Genomic DNA, 7,903 nt, shown 5'->3' on the forward strand with positions numbered 1-7,903 from the left:
GAGCACTACGCCCCGGCCCCCATTGACGACCCTTTGGAAAAGCCAACTACACCCCCAGGTTCATCTAATTAATCAGCTAAGGGCGTCCCATTCCACCCTCATGGTTGCACTGTTATCCCGTGTGGTCACTCCACGAACAGGTCCTAATGGATAGGTACTCAGGAAAAAGGCCTGAGCCCCCTAGAGTATCACAAGTTCATCAACATAATCAGGATAACAATATCGTATCATAAATGTTCACATCATGTTCATTGATTAAAGTTAAGGCAATAGCAAAATACAAACCATGATAACCCAAAAGGATAAACAAGGATAAGTAAATACAGACTAGTCAATCCTTAGGTTTCATATGGTAATGCGGGACAGTGAATCATAAAGTATGTAGGACATAATAGGTTAGAGGACACTTGCCTTCATCAGGTTGTTGCTCAGGGAGGTCTCCAACAACACACTCAGGAACCTCGGACTGCTCGTTGTCTAAATAAAGCGAGCATGCATTCAATACATTTGGAAAGTACAAATGAACATCACACCAAACATGAACAAACATTGGAACACATCTTAAAAAGACACAATACTACATAAGGGATAATTAATTCAAAATATAACATGAACTATAACATAAATTAACTTCATTTGGAAATAGATTATTATTTCCCTAAGTGTTATTTACATGTACATAATCATAGATCAATTTATTTTATTGTGACCTAAAAATTAGAAGAGAGATGAACTCATGTAATACATATTATTAATCTCACAAGCTTAAACATCTTTAAATCTCTAAGGTTCTCCTTTTATTTATTTTATTAAATAAATAAAACTACATCTACATTAGTTCGTATTTAATCATAAAAATTAGAATGCGCAGACAGTAAATGAAACCATTATATTTAGACAGAGAATAATTCTATGAACATTTTGCAATTTGAATCACTAAATTTGGAGTTCATATGCAAAAGTTATGAAATAAACAAGTTTGGGAATTTAAAATATGAAATTAGGTCTAACTCTGTGAATATTTAAAAGACCAGGGCTAAATCTGCAAGATTACAGGGGCCTGTGCACGAAAACAAGGGACGGCGGGTTGATTTCCAATAAACCGAGGGTCTCTTTAACAAAACAGCCACGCGAAGGGGTATCGGGTGAATCTAATCGTCAGATCTAAAACCGACGGCTGAGATTAGATCTGCAGCCGAGGGCGCGCGCGCGGGTGGGCGAGCGCTGACAAGCGGGCCAGGGGCATCAGCGGAAAAGGGGGAGAGCGCACTGACCGAGCGGGCCTAGCGCTAGGGGACTTGGGCGCTGACAGGCGGGCCAGTGCGTCAGGCACGCGTGCGCGAAGCGTTATCCGTGATCTGGGCTGTGCGATGAAGATCGGACGGAGGGGATCAGACCGGGGAGGGGCGAACGGCTGCGGGCGGCATTGCTCCTCTCCACGGCGGTGGGGTCACCAGAGTTAAGGCTGGCGCGAGCTAGAGTGGCTCCGGGGTCGCCAGAGTTGGGCAGAGAGGGAGAGAACGCCACGGCAAACTCAACGGCGCGGAAAAGGCCAAGAATCCACGGGCAGAGAGGGGAGAACTGTGGAGAGAAGGTCTCGGGCGGACGGAGGAGCTCCGGCAAGGCATTCCGGTCACGGGGAAGGGGCTTAAGGCGCGCTAAGGCCTTGGCTAACTTTAGCAGAGGCAGAGGCACCTTAGGGACTAACGCCGGGGAACTAGACTGGGCTAAATCGGTGGCCACCGCGCGAGCACGGTGGTCCGCCGCGGCCGAGCACCGACGAAGTTGAAATTGGCCGAGCACAGAGCACAATAGGGAAAATTGGGCACAGGGACAGGTGTCTCACCTCGGGGCAGAGCTCGGGGAGGCCTGGCGCGGTCTCCGGTAGCCTAGACGGTCGGGAACGCGGGCGCGGGTCTCCTGCGGCGGCTGGCGGCGTGGGCAGAGCGCGAGAAAGGGTGAAGCTATGCGAAATGAGGCGAGGGGCGAGCGCGGGGCACTGGCGGGGCTCTAAGAAGGGAGCTAGGCGCGTGGGCGAGTGTCATGGCCAAGAAACCCGGTGACGTACGCGAGTGCGCACTCGCCGGTCCACGGCAAGGGCGGAGGGGGGGGCGGATCTGACAGGGCAGGCCAACAGCGTAGAGAAAGAAAAGACGACACGCGGGGCAACGACTCGACAACTGGCAAACCGGGCCTGCGAGGCAAAGAGAGAGGAGGGGCATGCGGGTGAAGAAACTGGCTCCGACAGGTCGGCCCCAATGGGCAGCGAGCAAGAGAGGGAGAGCGCGTAGGAGAGAGGGCTGCTGCTGATAGGCGGGGTCTGCCTGTCAGGCGGCGCGGGCGCGTGGCCTGGCTGGGCCGAGTTGGGCCAGCTGGGCTGCATGTCCTTTTTTCGTTTTCTCTGGGTTTTCTAATTCCTTTTCTATTTCTTTTCTATAGGGTTTTCAAATCCAAATTCAAACTAGGTTTCAAATTCAAATAAATTCAAACTTGTGCAACACTTCAAAGAATATTTTAAGCTCAACATGATGCAACATGTCATGACTCATAATGTTTTGGCAAAAATAAATAATTAAATCCCCCTAACTTTAAGCTATTTCTACTCAAAAGGGAAAAGGGAGAGAGAATCTAGAGAGAGATAAAACTTAGGGTGAGAGAGAGAGAGAAGTGTAACACATGAATTTGGGTGATAATTGGAAAGAAATTTTATACCCCCAAATTCAGGGTGTTAAATGTAAGGCTTACCCAGAAATGTGGTTAAAACTAAGCATTGCTGTTAAAGTTGGTCAAAGTTTTATTAGCAGTTACTAAGTATAAGTAGATACCGACCCAATTAAATAAGAGATCACAATTAATAATAACACCCACAATGCAATGCATATGACAAATTAAGTTAGTTCCATAAGTTAATCATGCGAGAGTTCTGAGTCGCTCTTGACCGTGAGCACGACTAATATACCAGTTTTACACTCCGTAGAGGTTGAGCATCTTTACACACAAGACGTGTTTCCTGATTATCCAGGGTTATCCAGACCCTTAGACACTTCCAAGGTGAATGGCTAGGGATCCACTGCGAGGCCTTTCCAAAGTTCCACTAGTTCGAGAAAACCCACTATGGATTCAGGAAGAAGGAAGCATAGGAATCCCTCGTCCGAAAATCCATCGCAGCAGTTCGACCCGAGGACCTCCCTATACTCTACAGCGACACCTCCCCACATGCCCCTTTCAGGTAAGGTAATCTCTCCCTAGGTTTCCTAATTACTTGGCCATGGGTATCCCATTCCATCCTTGTGGTAGCAATGTTATCTCAAGTTAAGCTCCATGTTCCAATTAACACAATAATCTTGTCACGACCAATAATTAAAATAACATCAAAATTGGAACATGATCATAATTTAGATGTATCATTAATCACAAAACCAAGTAGTGCAATAGCAGACTACCTAATAGTTCAGTTGTTTGCAAGGTATGGGGTAAACAAAACTAGGGAAACCTATTAGGTCCCATCAAATTAACCTGAGCATGTCACAGTGATTAGTAGGAGCATTATTAGGTAAATAAGAGTGATCAAGGGCACAACTTGCCTTAGACTTGAGATTCCTAGGTACTTCACCAAGTTGGTCTTCTGGTTTCTCGTCACCTCGCTTCTATGCGTAGCAATACATACAATCAAGCAAATAATGGGTATGGTAATGTAACACCCCTGGTGTTACTGTTACTAAAACTTGAGCATAACATCATGAGCATTAGCATATCATGTGCTTGTTACACTTAGAATGCATTCACTAGACAAAAATTTCAAATAAGTTGTATTGATGTGACTAGTCATGGGTGAAACCCTAGGGTAGGGTACTTAACCCTAAACTGGGCTTAGAAGTGACAATAAAGCCCAAGTAAGAGAAAACTTCAAAACTCATGAGAAATAATCATAAGATATTCCCATTAATGGACTAGAGTGGCATTCAAACCCTAGAAGTTCTAGAAATCCTAAAAAGACCACTGAAAACCATGAGTTGAAACCCTAGGAGGTTATATGTAAATTTTGACCACTTTTGGATCCAAGTGCAAAAACCAAGGTGTTAGGGTACCTCAAGTCATATGGTTCACATATTTGAATATTTGCAAGTCAGAAGATGTGAATTGGGCTTGTTTGCAAAAAGACACGCAATTCCTCTCATATGACTAAGTCTGAAAATCAGTGAGCAAGGCTAACTTTGGAGCTCTGTAGATCTAAAAATACCAAGAGTTTGCCTAGGGTCAATATATCAAAAGTCTAGAGCTACTATAGGAGAACAACTTTGATTAAGTACTTAAGCCTTGGTGTTGTACAAAATTAGGAGCTAAATGGCCCTGAAGACTGGCTGTCAGACTAAGGCTCCCTGATATTCAAAGAAGGCAGTAGATTGGATCAACTTTGGGACCTTGTGGAGCTCGACTTAATGGATCTTTAACCAAAACCTCTATGACAAAGTTTGAGCTGGTTTGTTAGGCTAGAACTTTGATACAGAATGTTGATCCGGTCACCACAAAAAATCTGGAGCAAATTGACCCCAAACATGCTCTGTCAGGCCAACTGAAGGAGCTACGCGATGGTACAGTGACCAGATCAGAGCGCCAGCTCAGTTAACTCACCACCGGCATCCGTGCGCCCAGATTCACGCTCGCCGCGGTGATTCGTGCTCAGTGCTGTTGGATAACGCAGAGGGAGTAAGAAATATCACATAGTGGATGAACTCCGGCCACTGTTCACTCCAGCCGCCGTGTCCGCTTAGCTCACGGCCGCTTCGAATCTACCCTCGCTGGAGTTAGACACCTCACAGCCTTGCGCCACGTGCCTCTGCACTTTAACCACACCGTCGTGACTCATGTTAGCCCATCCGGTGATCGCCGATGAGCTTGCCACGCTAATTGCCACCAATCGCGTGCGTCAGTGCACCTTCTTCTCTCCGACCGCCACCACGCGAGCTCAAATTCACTGACCATCGCTCAAGGGACCTATAAATTGAGCACGCCATGAGCTCCGTAGGGTAATTACCCATCCATAGCACCAGCACTTGCCTCCAATTGTTCACCAGAGCCAACAAATTGCTCATTTCCCCCAAATCGGGTTTCCGCCACCGTGAAAAGGTCCTCGCCGTGGCTAGCTCGTTTCAGGTCCGATCTTGCCCTCTGCTCTCTTGTTTCAGCACTCTTACATGCCACTGATGCTCCTCGACCCATTCAATTAAGCTAGACTGCCCTAGATTGCTGGGAACACTTCTGCTCATCCGTTGTTCGCACTCTCTTCGTGGACAGGGTGATTTAGAGCTCGAACTAGGCAATTGATCGAGGGGAAATGTTCGTTAGGTGTTAAATTAGGTCTCAGCCAAGTTAGGGCACCAGCCATTGCTTATCTTGGCCGGTACAGGTTCGCCGGAGCTCGGTTCGTCACCGCTCGCCGTTGAGGATCTCGAGTTGTGAAGAGTTAGAATGTGGAGGGCTTCGGTGTAAATGTCAGCGACTGAAACAAATAGTGCGCCTGATTCTTCCCTAGTTTTTCAAACCCCTGAGGGCCTCGGTGCAAAACCAACACGCGGGCGTGCGCGCGCGAGGGGGCGCGTTCTGCCTAGGCTGGGCCGGCTCAGGCCAGATTAAGCCCAATACCGTTGACTCTTTTTCTTTTTCTTTTTCTACCAGGATTAGAGAATTCATAGAAAATTGAAGATAAATGCTAAAAATGCAAGACCAATTTTGCTAGGTTCCTAATTTTCTATAGTATTTAATAAAAATAGTAGCATTATTTTTAGTCCAAACAGAGAATTATGGAGTATTTATAATAGCCAAAACTTATACTCCTGGAATTTTAGAAATTAGTTAATAACTCCAAAAATCACTAAACTTTTTAGATAAGTTTAAGATGATAATTAGAAGCCTTGGGTAAAGTTTGGTATGGTTTGGACAATGTTTGGTGCCTAAACCCCAAAACCCTAATCTTCTAGTGATGTGTGCCCTAGGAACTTCAGTTCTGACTCCAAAAACCATAATTTCCTGGAGTCCCGTGAAGGAAAATTGTATTCAAGACCTAAGATAGTATACTTTTATTATCTTTGCATTTTCATAAGCATTACATGAGCATTCATGGTTATATATGTGATATATATAGAAAACGAAGAAGAAGTAGAAGTTGAAGAAGCAAGAGCTACACCACCACGTGAAGAACCACCGGCCGGGAACTGTTTTTATTTTGACATCTATGGAGCAGAGCCCGACTCCCCTATAACACAAGGCAAGCCACCTCCTTGCTATTTTAAAATCTTTCTCACTTGCTTGATGCATTAGGTGATAGGAGTTGTGTGCTAAACAAATTGCTGCATTTCCTTCCTTGAGAATTTGATTACCTTTCCTTGATCCCATGTTTTACAAAAAGGTTTTTATGCTTAGCCTTGCTCTAGAAAAACAAAAATGTTTTTGTTTTGACAAAACATGATGCTTCTAGTGGATGGGATGTTTTCAAAATAAAACTTGATGGTGGATCCATCATGGCCGTGATGGGTTCAACATCCGAAAAGATGTACCTCTGCTAGGTACCAAACTTTGGGTTGAAAATAATAAAGCTGACACCGGGCGGTTGACTTGCACGAGAAGGGAATCTCGGTGTAGTGTCTCTGTCTGAGTCGATTAAGAACCTTGTCGATGTAGGCTTGATGATCGAGGACCTTTTAAATGGTCACATGCCTCATCATGGGTAAGCTTTGCCTCGGGCCGACTAATACCAGAATAAGATAACACGCAATGGGAGTGGAGAGATGGCGAGAGTAGCGTGTACCCTCTATGGCAAGAGGCTGGACGGTGGTGTATCTATGCTCGGTTGGTGTGAACCTGATCTGGTCTTAAGAACCCCGGTGGCGAGTTGACATATGCAAGGGTTAAGTGCTACATATGTCGTGTGATCGGAGATCCTCAGCTGGGTATTAATCGATTCGGATCGCTGTTACTTCTCGGACATGAAGACTTGGTCGCTGCCCTACACGTAGCATTCCAGTGAACAAGAAGGGTTGATAAGAAATTGGCTAGTATAGGTCAAGTGCTTGAACTAGGGTAGAAAGAACTCTAGAACTCAGGTAATGACTTAACTTGTTAATAAAACTGGATTTTTAAGGATCCACTATTAGTAAGTATTTTTGCAAACACAGTCTTCGATTCTTAATAGGCCATACCTTGATTCCCAAAAGCCAGCATATCCTTGAGAGTCTTTTATTTTGATGGGTAAGACTAGCGAAAGTACACTCCGTACTCAGGGTTTTCGAACCCATGTTGTTGTAGGTGAGGAAGAAGCAATTTTTTGTTGCTTTTGTTCCAAGGTGGTGCCTAACGAAGAAAACCAAGACTGAAGCCTCGGGAGGAAGTGTCCTCCTTTAAAAACTTTTTACTGTTAATCGGGAGGGGTTTTTGCCTCCCAGGGTTGTAATAATATTACTCCAGCACTCTTATATTTTACTGGTCTGTAATAATACAACTATTTCTATACTTTAATATAAAATAATTTGATGTAACTGCTTCCGCATACTCGTACCTCCGATGTGTTGTAATATTTGCGTGACGGGTGAAACGCTCTTGGGCAAGGTAAAGAATACAAATACCGAACTTGTCAAGTGATCAGGTGCACCTGTAGGGTTGTCTGAGGTCCGATGGACAAGGACAACTGTAGGTGGGCCTAATGACTTGGGATGTTCTGTCATAGCTGGTATCAGAGCGAAGCCCATCTCTGTAGATGTTATGAGGCATTTTCAAAAAGAATTTTCAAAGACTTATCCAAGAAAATTTCTTTCCTTCTTATCTAACTACCTTCTGAAGTACTTATTTTAAGACCAGATAGTAGAGTGCAATGTATAGAAGGCTGTGAGTCAACTAAGGTTGATTCTGT

The sequence above is a fragment of the Zea mays genome, chromosome 5 (genome assembly GCF_902167145.1).
Source record: "Zea mays cultivar B73 chromosome 5, Zm-B73-REFERENCE-NAM-5.0, whole genome shotgun sequence".
NCBI classification, from domain to species: domain Eukaryota; kingdom Viridiplantae; phylum Streptophyta; class Magnoliopsida; order Poales; family Poaceae; genus Zea; species Zea mays.